This window comes from Scomber japonicus, chromosome 17, assembly GCF_027409825.1.
Source record: "Scomber japonicus isolate fScoJap1 chromosome 17, fScoJap1.pri, whole genome shotgun sequence".
NCBI classification, from domain to species: domain Eukaryota; kingdom Metazoa; phylum Chordata; class Actinopteri; order Scombriformes; family Scombridae; genus Scomber; species Scomber japonicus.
This window is the reverse complement of record NC_070594.1, coordinates 31,080,649-31,098,312: the sequence shown is the minus strand read 5'-3', so window position 1 is coordinate 31,098,312 and position 17,664 is coordinate 31,080,649. Positions and strand designations below refer to the sequence as shown.

The 17,664-nt window shown below is 46.2% G+C and overlaps 1 pseudogene; it reads right to left on the bottom strand.

The window, feature by feature from the left end:
- Nucleotides 1-5,607: 5,607 nt before the first annotated feature.
- LOC128376910 (uncharacterized) lies at nucleotides 5,608-7,919 on the bottom strand (annotated as a pseudogene).
- Nucleotides 7,920-17,664: the final 9,745 nt, after the last annotated feature.

Here is a 17,664-nt window from a genome sequence, read left to right as displayed (position 1 = left end):
GGTCCCGGTTATATAGGGGGAGTGGGTTAACGGTTCCGGTGGAGGAGAGGAGGAGGTGGCTCACATGCACTAACATGAACGCGCGGCCGGCCCGGCTTCCAAAACAGAGGCTCCAGAACAACACACACAGAGGGCGTGTGACGTAACTCTCTACTCCAGATGTAAATACACCATTAGTGGATTACATAGCAAAAATAAAATTCCTGAAAGCTAATAAAGCTGTATTTCGCATAGAGCCCCTTTAAGAGTAGGCTTAAAACGTTCCTTTTTGATTAAGCTTATAGTTTGGGCCAGCCATGCTTTTCCTGAACCCGATCCTAGTTTATGCTGCTATAGGCTTAGACTGCTGGGGGATGCACTGAGCTCCTTTCTCCTCCTCCCTCTCTCTCTATCCATCTATATCCATTTACATTCATGTACTACTAATGCATTCACTAACTTAAACTTCTACCCCAGAGTTCTCTGTGCTTTCTTGTCTCACAGGTAACCTGGGGTTGTAGACAGAGGTGGGTAGAGTAGCCAAAAATTGTACTCAAGTAAAAGTACTGTTACTTCAGAATAATACGACTCAAGTAAAAGTAAAAAGTAGTCATCCAAATAATTACTTGAGTGAGAGTAAAAAAGTGCTTGGTGAAAAAACTACTCAAGTACTGAGTAATCAATCAATCAATCTTTATTTGTATATCGCCAAATCACAACAGAGTTATCTCAAGGCACTTTACACATAGAGCAGGTTCTAAACTGAACTCTTCAGGTTTTAACTTTAAAGAGACCCAACATTCCCACATGAGCAACAGTGGCAAGAAAAAACTCCCTTTTAACAGGAAGAAACCTCAGAACCAGACTCAGAGTGGGCGGCCATCTGCCTCGACCGGTTGGGGTTGAGAGGAGAGAAAGGAAGGATAGAAGAGAGAAGCACAATGAAAATCAACAATGAAGCTAGAAGGTCCATGACTGGAATCTGTCATCCGAACATCTACAGGCCCAGATTACCTGTGAGACAAAAAAGCACAGACAACTCCGGGGAAGAAGTTTAGGTTATTGAATGCATTAATAGTACATGAATGTTAATGGATATAGATGGATGGATAGAGAGAGAGAGGGAGGAGGAGAGAGGAGCTCAGTGCATCATGGGAGTCCCCCGGCAGTCTAAGCCTATAGCAGCATAAGCTAAGAGCCCTAAGAGCCCTAACGATAAGCTTTATCAAAAAGGAAAGTTTTAAGCCTACTCTTAAATATAGGGAGGGTGTCTGCCCCCCGGACCAAATCTGGAAGATGGTTCCACAGGAGAGGAGCGTGATAGCTGAAGGTTCTGCCTCCTGTTCTACTTTTAGAGATACTAGGAACCACAAGTAGACCTGCATGCTGGGAGCGCAGTGTTCTAGTAGGTACATAAGGTACTATCAGCTCTTTAAGATATGATGGAGCCTGACCGTTAAGAGCTTTGAAGGTGAGGAGAAGGATTTTGAATTCTATTCTAAATTTTACGGGAAGCCAATGCAGTGAAGCCAAGATCGGAGTAATGTGATCTCTCTTTCTAGTTTTTGTCAGAACACAAGCAGCTGCATTCTGGACCAGCTGGAGAGTCTTTAGAGACTTGTTAGGACAACCTGATAATAATGAATTACAGTAGTCCAGCCTAGAAGTAACAAATGCATGGACAAGTTTTTCAGCATCATTTTGAGACATGTCTAATTTTCGCAATATTACGCAGATGAAAGAAGGCAATCCTTACAGGTTCGTCACCATGTTGAACAAATTATGAAAGAGATTTAACAAGAGCAATGGAATAACATTCTACTAAAAGTATTTATGGATGCATATGTTTCAGGCCCAGGCCAAAAAACCATCTCAAGACTCTATAAGGGTTTACAACAAATGAAGGGTAGCTCATGGCATGTAAAACAGAAATGGGAGAAGGAAGGAAATCTAGTTTTAAGCGAAGAAGATTGGGAATATTTATGTGAGATACAATGGAAAACTTCAAATTCAACACTATGGAGAGAGTTTTGTTGGAAAACCCTTATTAGATTGTTTGTCACTCCAGCTCAAAAAAGACACTATTCCAATTCATCTATATGTTGGAGACAATGTGGATGCCCCGAGGCAAATCATTTTCACATATTTTGGTCTTGTTCAGTATTGTTGCCTTTCTGGCAGGAGGTCTACAACATTTTGCAAAAAGTATTTCAGACATACATTACTTTTGAGTTTGTATCATTACATTTAGGAAGTTTCCCATCGGAAAACGTCTCCTCTAATGACAAATACTTATTTCAGATTCTGAGTGCCGCTTCTAGAAAAGCCATAACAAGGAAGTGGCTAAAACTAGAAAAACCTACAGTGGACGAGTGGTTTGACATCATTTATAAAATGTTTAAGATGGAAAGAATTACTTTTGCTATAAGACTAAAGCAAGATCTGTTTTTGAAAAGATGGGAAAGATGGATTAGATATGTCACTCTGGTTCGTCCATCGTTTGTCTAGTACCAGGTCTTATATCCATTTCCTTTTTTCATCTAGGTTTTTCCTTTTGAACCCTTATGCATGAGTATTTAATTTTTTTTCTCTACTATAACAGATGTGCACCCCAGCATTCTTGTTCTAAGCCTAAGGAGTTGAGATCTCAATTTTTGTATTTTATTAATTTCACCTTTTGTGTGATTGAGGGAGGATCAATCATACCTATCTGTATAGACCTTTTTCACACTAGCCGGAAATACGTAGACTACGGGTAAACTGGCTTCCGGTCGCTTGTAAACACATCGAAACAAAATGGATACCGGGAGGTTGTACTCGACCAACTTACGGCTTCTACCTAAGTTTTCATTTTCAAATGTCACAAGAAGTGTGGAGGAACACAGCAGCACAAAAGGCAACAAGTTGAAAAAAGGGTACAAGTTTTTCCACGAGGAATTTGTCCACAATTATCAAGGTAAGTAGAGCGATATTGGGTGAACTGTTACTGAACTGATAGCTACAATGACACATCATTAGCGCGTCTACTGTAAGACCTAGTTTATGTATAGTATAAAGTATACGATGATATAGCCGACCATACTAAAGCATCCTAGTCTGGTTTAAATGAAGCATTATGGCATAACATTGTTGCGTAGCTGGTAAAGGCTTCTGCAACCATGTAGTTGCCCTCCTTTACCAGACTGCACACTATTCACAGCTCGGTTTGCCGAATGTTCCACCACCCCTGGCCTGCACAAGTGATCTACAACGCTGGCATAGACCGAGAACACAGGTGGGTGTAAGATAAGTGGAATCAAGAGTAGAGTCTTTTCATTTAGAGCGTTATTTTACGATCATGTTGTTTATTTACTTTGGTTTTAGGTGTTTAAGTACTGATTCACACATACAGTAAATCGTAGCAATTCCTGCAAAAGTGATCACATTTTATTCAAAATTTTAAGGGAATCCATCCTGAACCTGTGAGTAACGTGGTGGTGCAAAAGCCAGCAACGGTGGGCAAGAGTGGTCTTAGCTCCACATTGTACCAGGCATATACAGGTGATATTTTATGGCCATTTTAATGTTGCTTTGAAACTACAGCAGTACTTGCCTAACTCTATCTTTTTTGACCAACCAACCAAATAAATAAATTAGAACCTTGTGTGTCTTTTCTTTCTTTAGGACCGTTTGCTGATCCTGACATGATGGCATCTGGAGCCAAGATACGCCAGGAGCAACCCCAGCCTCTCATTGCTCTTGTATTAGATGGCATGTCTGAGATAGCGCTGACTCCATCTAAATTTGGGCCTGTCCCACATGGATCCCCGCTGTCATATCATTGCCCACCAGAAAAGTCCAGTGATGTTATCCTGCATCACTTGGCTCCTGAATTCCCAGCTCTTCCTTTAATGCAGCATACCTTCTCCAACTTGGACTTTGTTCCCACACAGCAAGTTTGTCTGTTGAAAGAATTTGGCGAGATGATTCGTTCATAATCAAAATGAAGGACAAATTACACCTTTTCTACTACAACACATACATGAATGTTTACTTGGAATCACACTGAACTGTCTTGGACTCTCAATAGATGTCTGATGTAATTTACTGTGAATAATTTTTCATCTTTGCATAGCACAAAATCAAATTAGTTCATGAACTAGTCCCTCCCACCACAGACTTTTATTCTGCCATGTTAAAGTTACTCCCTATAAAATGTGATTCAACAACACTGCACTGTCTAAAAGTAGAATGTTTTGTGTGTAAAACTTTAGGTTATTTACATAACCCCGGTTCTCTGAGTAATATTTCGTTCGATGTCTCACTATGGGATGCACGCCTCGCTGCAGCCCTCAGAAGCATTTATCTCATTACGCCAATCCTGATTGGCTGGTGAACGTGTCCGTCCGCCACAGGTAGTTCCACCTACCTTAAATAGCTCATGCGGACGGCACCACCCTCATTCAAGATAAGCACCTCTTCTCACTCGCCCAAGCAAGAAGGGTAGTCTGGTGAGACATCTCACTCATATTACTCAGAGAACCGGGGTTATGTAAATAACCTAAAGTTCTCTTTCATAATATTTCGTTCGATGTCTCACTATGGGATATGGTTGCTCCCGTATTGCCAGACAAGCTTATCGAGCGTCCACCAACCCACAGGGAAAAATGTACTCTGTTCCAATCAGGACAGCAAAACCGCGCGTGCCACGCACGGAGCGGAGACGTCCAGCATATAAAAACGGACAAAAGTGAGAGGCGAGGACCAACTCGCTGCAGCACAGATGTCCTGAACAGAAACTCCCCTGAATAAGGCCCAGGATGCGGCCAAGCCCCGAGTCGAGTGTGCCCGCAGACCCGCAGGTGTCTGCAAACCCTGACTCGCATAAGCCAAAGCAATCGCCTCCACGACCCAGTGGGACAGGCGCTGCTTTGTGACAGGTTTCCCCTTATGAGGATTAGCCCAGGAGACAAACAGCTGATCGCTCCTCCTGAAACCCTTAGTCCTGTCCATGTAAGCGCGCACCGCACGGACTGGACATAACGCATGTGACCGCTGCTCTCCAGGTGAGGCAGCAAAGGCCACAAGGTCAATAGGAGAACATGAGCCCACTATCTTAGGCACAAAGGCCGGGTTGGGCTTCAAAATCATCCTCACATCCCCCGGGAAAAGCTGAGTGCATGATGGATGCACCGAAAGCGCATGGATGTCACTAACCCGTTTAGCCGAAGCCAGAGCCAGTAACAACACTGTCTTGAGAGACAGGTGTTTCAAGCCTGCTCCCCCCAGCGGCTCAAAAGGAGGACCCTTGAGCCCCTCCAGAACCACCGCCAGATCCCATGGTGGCACCAGCGGTCTGGACACGGGGAGAAGCCTGCGCGCTCCCTTCATAAAACGGCAAACCAGCGGGTGCTGGCTCGCTGTTTGTTCCCCAAACCCCACGTGACAGGCGGCTATAGCTGCCAAGTACACTTTAACTGTGGAGAAGGCTTTTCGTTTGTCAATCAGGTCCTGTAAGAATGACAATAACACCCACTGGACACTGAAAAGGAACATGGCCATTTCTGTGACACCAGTCCTCAAACACTCTCCACTTACAGTCATACAGAGACCTAGTGGAAGAAGCTCGAGCACTTTGTATAGTGGAAATCACATGCTGTGGGAGTCCCACAGCTGACAAATTGAACCACTCAGGGGCCAAACCCACAGCGCCAGGCGTTCTGGGTGCGGGTGGAAAACCGACCCCCCCCCCCCTGCGATAACAGGTCCCTGCGCAGCGGGAGCTGCCAAGGTTGCGCGCACAGCAACCGATATATCTCCGCCAGCCAATGCATCGCAGGCCAATGCGGAGCTATCAGAATCAGCGCGTGGCCGTGGTCCCTCACTCTGGATAGAGTGGCGGGTACCAGGGCCAGGGGAGGGAACGCGTAAAGAAGCTCGTGCGGCCAGACGCGCGCTAGTGCGTCTATGCCGAGGGGAGCATCCAGGCTGCACAGAGAGTAAAACAGCGCGCACTGCGCGTTTCCTCTTGACGCGAACAGATCCACCGCGGCCCGACCATAACGGGCCCATATCTGCTCCACAATCTCCGGGTGCAGAGTCCACTCCCCGTATACTGGCGCGCCCCTGGACAACAGGTCCGCGCCCGTGTTCAGAGCTCCCGGGACGTGCGTCGCCCTCAGGGAGAGGAGACGACCGCAGCTCCACAGGATCAGTCTGCGTGCCAGCATGTGCAACTGACGAGAGCGCAACCCCCCTTGGCGGTTGATGTACGCTACCGTCGTCGTATTGTCCGTCCTCACCAGGACATGATGGCCCATGAGAGACGGAAGGAAGTGTTTCAGGGAGAGGAACACCGCTGAAAGTTCCAGAAAATTTATGTGAGACCGCTGGAGGTCCACACTCCAGCGGCCCCTCACTGACCGGCCCTCGTGAATTCCGCCCCACCCTGTCAGGCTGGCGTCCGTAGTGATCACCTTCCTGGACAGGACAGAGCCCATGGGCACCCCGCGGGTCAGAAAAGACGGGGCTCGCCAGTGGCGCAGTGCCCTGACGCACCCCGGCGTAACCAACACTCTCCGTGCGCCATGACGCACGGGATCCAGCCCGCATGAGGCCACCCAGAGCTGGAATTCCCTCATGTGGAGGCGACCGAGACGAACCACGAGAATGGCTGACGCCATCAGTCCGAGTAATCGAAGACACAATCTGAATTGAACAGATTTGCCTGGATGGAAAAGCGCGAGACATGCTCCGAAAGCTCTCACTCGCTCCGCCGAGAGGCGCGCCGTGAAAATCACCGAGTCCAGGGATAATCCCAGAAAGATTATGTCCTGTGTCGGGCACAGCATGCTCTTTTCCGCGTTTATCACAAAACCCAGGTCTAATAGGTGCCGTGTGAGAATACGCGTATGCGCCATGGCCTCCTGCCTCGATTGTGCCAAAAGCAGCCCATCGTCCAGATATGTGGCCAAGCGAATGCCCTGCTGTCTCAGCGGGGCTATCGCCGCTTCCGTGCACCGGACGAACACCCTCGGGCTTAAAGACAGACCGAATGGGAGCACGCGGTACTCGTAGCACGTCCCCTGGAAAGCGAACCTCAGATACTTTCTGTGGGGAGGATATATTGGAATGTGGAAATACGCGTCTTTCAGATCGACAGAAGTGAACCAATCGTTCTGTCGCACCAGGCGCACCAGGCGCAGCAGGGATGCGTGTGTGAGCATCCTGAACTTGTATTTCCTGAGAAATGTGTTCAGAGCACGTAGATCCAGGATAGGGCGAATACCACTCCCCCCCCGTTTTGGGACCAGAAAGTACCTGGAGTAAAAACCGCTCTGACACTGTGCGGGAGGAACGACACAGATTGCTCCTTTGTTTAACAGTGAGAGGATTTCCTCTTGTAAAACACGAGCTGACTCTCCCTGAGCCTGGGAGTGTATTATGCCGGCGAATCGAGGGGGAACAGCGGCAAACTGCAGCCTGTAACCTCTCGAAATCGTCTTCAACACCCAGGGTGAAGCTGCGAGCGCAGCCCACCTCTCCCACCTGCGGCAGAGAGGTGAGACGCGCTGCAGCTCCTCCACCATGAGAGGTCCCAACCGCGGTGCGGTGGCGCCCTCTCGTGGTGGAAAACTGACATTGCCTCTGGGCGGTGCTGTGCACTTTGGCCCGGGGGGACATTTTATAGTTTTGGCTTTTATTCGCTGCGCTCTCGGCACTCGGCCTGGATGCGACAGCGGGACACATTTTATTTTCTTTATGAAAACTTGTGTGTGTGTGCGTGCTTGTGGACATGGGAGAGGGGCAACCGCTGAACCCTCTGCCGTCAGATGTCCGTCTCTCCCGGTCTGCTCTGGCACGGTCCGTGGCAGCCGGGAGATGGGGGCGTGGGGGGCCCCGGAGTGCACGCTCGGAAGCCAAACAGGTGGAGCTGGAGAACGGGGAACTTCCAGCTGCATCACCGGTGATGAGAGGGGCGGTCAGGCCGCTCTCTTCTTCTTCCTGGCCTGGTGGCTGGTAGCTTGCGCGGGCTGTGCTGGCGGAGCTGTAGCTGGGGCCGAGGACTTCTTGAACCAGCCGGGCCGCCCGGGCACGGGCGGCGGGGCGGGCTGAGGCTTCGGATGTTTCGGTATTTTGAACTGCGAAACCTGGGAGGCAGCCTGCACGAAGGATTTACGCTGCGCAGGTGGAGAGGGAGCTGGGGGCTTGCGAGGGAGGCAGAGCTTGAGAGCTTCGTCTTCCTTCTTTTTGGCTTCACACCGTTGTTGCATCGATGCTAGGGCGGAACCAAAAATACCCTCCGGGACAATGGGCATGTCCAGGACGTCGTCCTTCTCTCTGTCTGACAGGCTGGCGAGGTTGAGCCACCGCGCTTGCTCCTGCAGAACCATGGTCCCCATCGCTCTTCCCGTGGCCTGGACCGCGCAGCGTTGGACACGGAGACACAGGTCGGTGATGACCGGTATCTCCTCCCACGCAGCTGGGTCCTGAGTTTGCGCAACATCCTCGCACAACTCAGCCTGGTAAGCCGTGAGGAGCGAGAGGACATTGAGCGCTCTGGCCGAGAGCGCCGCCGCCTTGTACGCTTTCTCAGTCAGGGCTGACTGGAAACGGTCGGACTTGGACGGCAGGCTGGGGCTCCGGGAGGACACCGCTGACAGCTGGGGGTGAAGGTGAGCTGCAACGAGTGGCTCCATCGGAGGCATGCGGAGCAGACTCAGGCTCTCCATCACCTCACAGTCGAGGGACGAGGCCCCGGGAACCGGGCTCCGGCTGCTGTAGGGGCGGTCTCTCCATGAGCGCGCCACCTCCTCCAGCAGCTCCGGGAAGACGGGGAGAAGTTGCTTCGTCGCGCTCTTGGCCAAGGGCAATTTCTTCCCCTCGTAGCGAGATCTGGTGGTCTCAGCTAAAACAGCGGGCCAGGGGATGCCCAGCCGGGCAGCAGCGCGTTTGCACACGTCGAGCATGTCCGAGCTGGGGGAGGGAGAAGCTGGTGTGCTACTCTCATCTCCATCCCGAGAGTCGACGGAAGCCGCGGGCTTTGCAGCCCGAGCCGGCGTGATGAAGATGTCATCCTCTTCTTCATCCTCTGATATGAGGAGATCCAAGGCGCCATCATCATCTTCCCCATAGTCCAAATCCAGGACGTCTTCCTCCAGCGGGGGAACCGCGGCTAGCTCGAGCTGGGAGCCCCAGCTGTCGCTAGCCTCCGGTGTCGCCACCGCAGCGACCCCAACCTCCTCTCCGCCCTCGACGGCGGCGCCGTCGGAAGAGAGACAGGGGTCATGTCCAGACAGGCTAGCCTGGCGGGCTAGTCGTCTGCGGAGACTCTTGATGGTGAACACCGCACAGTGTTGACACGAGCCGGGGACCTCGATAGCCGCCCGGGCGTGTTCCAGCCCAAGACAGCACGAGCAGACCTGGTGTGGATCCATGCTCGATATCTTATTCCCGCAGCGACAGAGTCTGGCTCCGGAGTCTCCGTGCCCTCTGGTGTGAGGGGTTTTAGCCTCCATTCCGTGCGAGCTGGTGTGCAGGCAGGGAGCCGAGGCAGTTAGCTGGTGTGCTAACCGTGAAGAAGCCGAGAATTAGCTGGTGTGCTAATGCCCGGTGCTCGAGTTGCCGTGGTGGGGCGTCGAGAGCAGTGCTGACCAAGCCGTGGAGGGCAGGAAAGCACTGAGTTCGATCTGGTGTGACCGACGAAGCAGAAAAATGTCCTAAGCTAGTAGCGCCCAGCGACAGAAGCTAAATAAGATCCGTCTATGGACAGTTAAGCTAGCTAGCCCTGGACGCGAGATATGCTCCGAGTGAGAAGAGGTGTTTGAATGAGGGTGGTGCCGTCCGCATGAGCTATTTAAGTTAGGTGGAACTACCTGTGGCGGACGGACACGTTCACCAGCCAATCAGGATTGGCGTAATGAGATAAATGCTTCTGAGGGCTGCAGCGAGGCGTGCATCCCATAGTGAGACATCGAACGAAATATTATGAAAGAGAACTGACATGTTTAATATATTTCTGTGCTTTCTATGGCTTTATATAAATTGTTGATATTGATTAAATCGAAATGTTGATGTTTATTGAATCAGTTGATGTTCATCTACCTGTCTAACACCTTTCTCATGGCACACAAGGCCCAAAATGATAAATGCTCCCACTTACCTTACCTACTCACACTGAAATGTGGTGAATTGATTCAATAAATCAGTTGTTTATCCAATTGTTGTTCGTTCATTTTGAGTAAAGTAAAGGATTCAAAGTAAGTTGACCATTATAATTTATTATGAGGTAACATGCATAACAATACTGATCTGGGCACCAATTAATGTATTTACAAAGCATCTCATCTGAAGGTTTAATTTCACACATTCTGATTAAATAATTACAGGTTAATACATTTATAGAACATTAAGTGTTACTTTGTGTTAGATTATTGTTCATTTCTATTATACTGAACCACAACATTTATATAACATGTACATCTTTGAAAAACATGTTCAAAACTACATAGTATGTGTACTACATATGTTTTAGTTTGCTGGGGTTGTTGATGATCCTCTCAGCAACTTATTCTTCACAAGACAAAGGTCCTTGAAAATTAACCATTACACAGTAGTTGTGCCATATCTGGTTGACAGTGCCCATCAGAGTGAGTGGTACAGGTGAGTCCCAGATGTGATGTGACTTAACTCTGGCTATTACCCTCTCGACTACTATCCTGAGACGGGCGATGGCTTGTGTTTTCTCGGTTTCCTCTCTGGTAAATTGAGCTGAATGCTTGAAGGGTGGAATGATGAGTTTTGCTCCAACATCAGAAAGCAGATCTTCAATGAGAAATCCTTTGTCAGCCATCACTTCATTCCCTGGCTCAAGTAAGGGAAGGATTCCACTGATCTTTGTTATCTCTTTGTCAGAGATGCTTCCTGTGTACAGGGGTGAGACAAACGTCACCAAACCATTGGCGGCGACTCCGATCAGTCCCTTCAAGGTCGTCCTGTTTTTGTAGTGGGAGAACATTTCTGATTGCAATGTCAGTGAGGAGGCTGTCGCCACAGCAACCTCAGTGCAGTCCAGAATCACACGGACATTGGGACAGTGCAACTTAAATTTTGCTGGCATGACAGACTTCACCTTCTCCATGCGCACCCAGAGAGGAAGTGACCCCAGCATCAGGAACAGGTAGTTGGCCCAGGTGATGGTTACTCGACTCTCGGTGGCTACACTGACCTCAAACATGTCAGCAATGAGCTGTTCTTTCATGCCAACTGCTACTCGCATAGAGTACATGAGAAACTCTGATTGATTAATGCCATCCTACGAGAGGGGCTGGGTCCCATGTCTGATTCACCTATCCTCTTTGCCTTGCTCCAGTAGGCCAATCGAGAAGCAGATGGTGCAATTGACTCCCAGAATATTTTAAACACACGTTCAGATGGAAATTTTGTGTAAAATCGTATCTGGTCGTCTGACGCACAATATCGGCTGAAGAGGGTCAGGGATGGTAGGGCTACCTTCAGCCTGGCTTTCAAGTCCTGGATATATCCCACTGCCTCATCACGAACACCTAGAGTGATTGAAAAGAAATACAGAAACTAATTCAGCCCTTCATGCTTTCAATCCTACAGTGAGATGATACCGAAGTATTCAGTAGCAGTAATGTCATCTAATAATCTATGATGATGATTGTTATTAAATGTGAACTTTTAGCTTTCATCGTCTTTTATCATAGTTATTGTGATGTCTGGTTTTGTACTGTGTGTCTTGTATATGGACCTTACTTTTAAAAAGTAATTAATTGTAGTTACTAGTTACTTTCCCCAGAAGTAACTGGGTTAGTAACTGAATTACTACAAAGCAAATGCAACTCATTACCAGGAAAAGTAACTATTGGGTTACTTTTTTTAAATAAAATAATTTAATATGTCAAATTACTTGACGGCGAGTAACGCCGCATTTTATATCAGTAACGGTAACAGCGTTACAAGGGGGAAAACGGTAACTTTTTTGATTACTCGTTACTGAAAAAAACAGCGCCGTTATTCCCCTCAGTTAACATCATGTAACAGATAGGAAGAGAAAAGTAAACATTTTGGTATTTTGTTTGTTTTTGAGGATTACCTGTTGGGGGCGGCGTCGCATAATCGTGGTCGAGTTTCGCCTTCTTCGTCGCTGTATCGTTGTTCTGGCCCATCACAGACAGCACAGACCAACCGCTTGTTGGACCTTTCATAAACAGACTCTTTTCGGATGAGATGTGAAGTTGTTCCAAGGGAAAAGACTGGGAACAGCCCCGGGTATTAAGCGGCTAACACTGCAGCCCGAGATATAATCCTCCGACGTGAAGTGCAGGCGACAGACATGCGTGCTCGCCCGCCGAATCGCCTGAATCCACCTTCGTCTAAGATCGCTGTCAACCGGGAAAGAATGAAAAGAGAGGTACGGTTGTTTTTGGGCAGAGCAAGAACAGCCCGGTACACTACAAAAACTTTTGCTTCTCGTTTCCGCCATTCTCAATAGAAATGGGATGTTGATTTACCCGTAGTCTACGTATTTCCGGTCAAAAATGCGGAAGTGTGAAAAAGGTCTATTGTCAGTGGAATCGTAGATGTATTACTGTGCAATTCAGTTGTAATTTACAGATGAATGGATGAGATTGGTGAATTGATATGTGAATGAACATGTGAACCATGAAAATCACAATAAAAACTGAATTGATTAAAATTAGTTTTATGTGGGAATTAAAGGACAAGATCCTGATCAAATAGAACTCCTAGGTTCCTTACAGTGGTGCTGGAGGCCAGAGTAATGCCATCCAGAGTAGTTATGTCATTTGATAATGAATTTCTAAGGTGTTTATGGCCAAGCACAATAACTTCAGTTTTTTCTGAATAGTAGAGAATAGTATTGGTCCAAGCACTGAGCCTTTAGGAACACCATGTCTAACTTTTGTTTGCATGGAGGATTTATCATTAACATTTACAAACTGAAATCTATCAGATAAATATGATTTAAACCATTTTAATGCTGTTCCTTTAAGACTAGAGAGAAACAGTATCATCTTTAAAGGGGCTATATGCGAAATACAGCTTTATTAGCTTTCAGGAATTTTATTTTTGCTATGTAAACCACTAATGGTGTATTTACATCTGGAGTAGAGAGTTACGTCACACGCCCTCTGTGTGTGTTGTTCTGGAGCCTCTGTTTTGGAAGCCGGGCCGGCCGCGCGTTCATGTTAGTGCATGTGAGCCACCTCCTCCTCTCCTCCACCGGAACCGTTAACCCACTCCCCCTATATAACTGGGACCATAATGCCACTCCCCCTATCAAACCACTGAGGACCGGCTGCGGACTTAGCGAAAGCGACATGGCGGAGGAAAACCCCATGAAGAGACCACGCTCAGTTGCCAAGAAACTCTCCGATAAAGAGAGGAATAAGACCCGGGTTAACATTGGCCTTGCATTTCCGAGGCGGAGAGCCCTGCGAGAAGAAAAAGGGATACATTTTGACTCGGAGCTAGCTCTTCTTCTCTTGGACCAGTAAGTAACGTTATGTGTATACAGTCACATATCTGTTTAGTTAGTGTTAGACTAACGTTAGACATTATGTTGCATATCATGTTCATTTAGTTGACAGTATAGTACAACTATATTAGGACGAAGCCTGAGCTGCAGCTCGGCTTCATGATAGCCATGGAGGGGAGCAGCATACATATGTTCCCCGGCTAGCTCGGCTGCTAACTCGGCGGCTAATTCGGCTGCTAGCTTGGCCGCTAACTCAGCTGACTGCAGACGGGATCATCCCTATGTTCCCCGGTCACATACAAAGCGGGGAACATACGACCCGGGGAACATAAGGATGATCCCGCCATGGAGCGAGCTAGCATTCAAACATAAAGAATATAAAGTGTGTGTGTGTGTGTGTTATACTGGCGTTAGCCGCAGCCACAGTGAGTAAGATGGTTATAAATTTATGTTCCTCTATGAGAAAGACAAAGACGAATAATCGGACTGTGTGTAACTCCTGTAGTGCTGAATATAAAGTAGTTCTACTCAGACTGGTCCCGGTTTTGTTTTGCTGTTACCACAAACGAGCTAAAGCTAAGCTAAGCGAGCTAGCGTCATACGTCTGAGCTGGTAGCCATGTGGCTAACGTTAGCAATAAGCATCGTAAAATAGTAACAGAGGAAGGAATAGGAATGCTTATGACTAGTGCTGTGTGTTATCACATTTTATGTCTGTCCGCATATTTTATAGCACAAAGGGAGAGAAGTGAGTATGAACATATGTATGGCCTGCTTGTGTAATGTTAGTTGTAATACTGTCAGGGCAGTACATAGATGATGATGATGATGATAATAATGCTAACCATGCTTCACTGGACCAGTCCTTGCTATTTCAGAAACTTTTGACTAAATGTAAAGTAAGATATTTTTGTCCTAAAAATAATAAACAGGCTATTGGACTGGTGATGAAATACTGTGACTGTTACTCTGATAAAGATGATAGACAGTTTGGTCTGACAACTACTTGTGTTTTCTATAATTGAAGAAGTTTATTGTAATTGACAGTTTAGCAATTCTGACATTTTTAAATGTGAGAATTGTTTGTCATGTTGGGTTTGTTTAGATTAAAGCTCTGAAATATGTTATACACAGATTACATTTTTTTGTCTTACATTCCTTAGGTCATAATGCCCAATACTGCTGTTACTCCACCATGGCAGACTGGCAGATGCTGTGTGATGGAAGGAATAACACCAGGAACTACTCTTCAGATTCTTCATCACGTCCTCATCACGTCCTCATCAGTGGCTTTGAGTACAGCAGGCCACAAAAGCAGACAAACCCTACTGAATTACACTTTGCATGCTGCTACTTTGTCACTACTGATCATATACCTTACATGTTGTCATCATTGTCATTATTTCTGAATTTGATTTGCTTTTGATCTATTGTCTTCAGTTTGTTATAAACTGAAGGGGCAGTAAACCACATTTGAGATGTTAAAACAGAACTGTAATACATCAATGTGTATGACAGTGGAGTTTAGTTTTCATTTCAACTTCAGTGTAGATTGTACAGATACAGATACAATTGACCTTTTTTGTCCAGATGGTTACAGCAAGAAGAGAAAGGTGATGTATACCTCTAAAAAATGTAGTATTTATGATTGTTTTCTGGACTTGACTGTGCAATACTGCTCACCAATAAACTTGACATTATTTGAGGTTATATTCATGCTTCATCCATTTCAACATTATCCTTTGTAACACTGTAGATAACACTGGCTTAGTCCACTACTGCTTAGAGAGTGTAATTCAATCACTGACCATACACAAGTGAAATGTAAATTGATGTACTGTTTACCACAAAGCACAAAACTTATGGTGTTTCACAATTAGGTTATTAGTGAATGAAGCAGATCCACACATCATCTTTTGAAGAATATGTGTTTACTCATTAATGAACAAAAGGCTAAACAATAACTTCTGAACATAAATTATTATAAATGATTAATTAAACATGTTAGGAGTCTACTGAACAGGACTGAGTTGCCTTTGATTTCTAAATGATGCATGTTCCTGTAAATGTGGGGTGCATGTTGCTGCAGATGTCAGAGGTAGGTATGGCATGGCAGTTGAGCATCATGATGGCCCTGCTGCGTCATCAGAGCATCAGAAACCAGCCCTGGCCTCAGGTCCAAAAGGCTCCTTCCAGGGTCAAGTCTTGAAGCAGGCTCTGTAAAAGATGAACAACACGTACACTGAAAAGTATCATGATGTAGACACACTGGAAAAACTGGCGTTTCACACTATGTTGATATTTTACACTTTACTTCAAATGGATAGAAACACAGATGATACAAACCTCTGTTTCTTCTCATCTGAGCAGCTCACACCGGCTCCTCTGAGGAGGCAGACACTCTGCAGCTGCCTCAGCAGACATGATGCTGCTACTGCTGCCCTTACCAAAGCCAACATCAAACTATCACTTATGAAGAGAGTAGCAACAATGATAATATAACGTTATAATTTTATAAGGAACAAACTTAGCATTAGCTACCTTAGAGACAGTTGATGAACCAGACTCTGGCTACATTACACTAGCAACACACGTCTATTTTCACAATTGCACAAAAACCCAAATGTCTGTTTGCCAGCAGTGCTCATAAAATCCAACAGAAATGATCAATGTGAAGTTGTTAGCTTGGCTACTATGTTCAGCTTGTTAATTTTCAACTATTAGCAGTTAGCTAACCTTAGCATCAGAAAGCTAATAACTGTTACACTACATTAGAAATACGTTACTAATACGTTACTCTCGCTTGTATTACTTACTTCGTTACTTGACGTCACAACGGTCCGTTGTGTCCTGAGTCAGCTGTTTCATCACGGATGGAAAGTGCTTCACTGAAAACAGGTAGGTAGAGGAGGAGGAGCGAGGGGGAGGCGAGAGGAAAGGGGGGGGTGTACCCCTTAGCTAGTTTTGTTTTGGTTGCACGCAGTCCAGAGCTGCGACGTCTAGCGGTGAAATTGAAATCGCATTTAGCCCCTTTAACGTCGATTTCTAGGTATTCTGTATTAGAGGATAAGTCAGTGCTTATTGAGGGCAGGAGGTGAATGATTTTGTCCCTAATAGTTAAAATTTTATCATTAAAGAAACTCATGAAGTCATCACTACTGAGAGTTAAAGGAATACATGGATCAGTAGTATTGTAGCTCTTTGTCAGTTTAGCCAAAGAAACATTGGACAGTTTTTATTCTCCTCTATTAGTGATGAGTAGTAGGCGACTCTGGCGTCACGGAGGGCCTTCTTATATGCTTTAAGACTGTTTTGCCAGGCTAAGTGAGATTCTTCTAATTTAGTAGAACGCCATAATCTTTCTAATTTTCGTGAAGTTTGCTTTAATTGTCTAGTTTGGGAATTGTACCATGGAGCTGTTCTCTGTTGTTTAATTACCTTCTTTTATGGATGGGTGCTGGAGTTCAGAGTTGTTCTCAGTGAGTCTGCAGTACTATCCACAACACAGTCAATCTGGGGGGGACTAAAATCAGAATAAGTCATCTCTGTTGTATTGAGACATGGCATTGAGTTCAGTACTGATGGAATTATTTCTTTAAATTTAGTGACAACACCATCAGACAGACATCTAGTAAGAACATGTTTGTCTAACTGCGTATAGTCCAGTAATAGGAATTCAAACGTTATTAAATAATGGTCTGATAAAGAAGGATTATGAGGGAAAACTATTAAATGTTCAACTTCAATACCATATGTCAGAACAAGGTCGAGGGTGTGGTTATAACAGTGAGTGGGTTCATTCACATTTTGAGAGAATTGAATCCAATAATGCAATAAATGAAAATCTGCCATGATTGTGAACCTGAAAGTCTCAGTAGATGGAGCTATACCTGAATTTGTGTTCCTGGAGCTGGTTGAGCTGGAGAGCCAAAGGGCAGAGGACATAGAAAAAGCTCTCCTGAACTGTTTGGACACTGCAGGCTTCAGTGATGAGTGACTTCAAAAGAACTGGGTCTCATTTGTTTCAGATGGAGCCAGTATTATGTTAGGGAAGAACTCTGGTGTAGCAATGAGGCTGACTGCAAGGTACCCTAACCTGTTCATGGCACTGCATGAACCACCGTTTGGAACTGGCTGTATCTGATGCTGTGGATGAGGTTCAGGCAGTCAACCACTTCAAAGTGT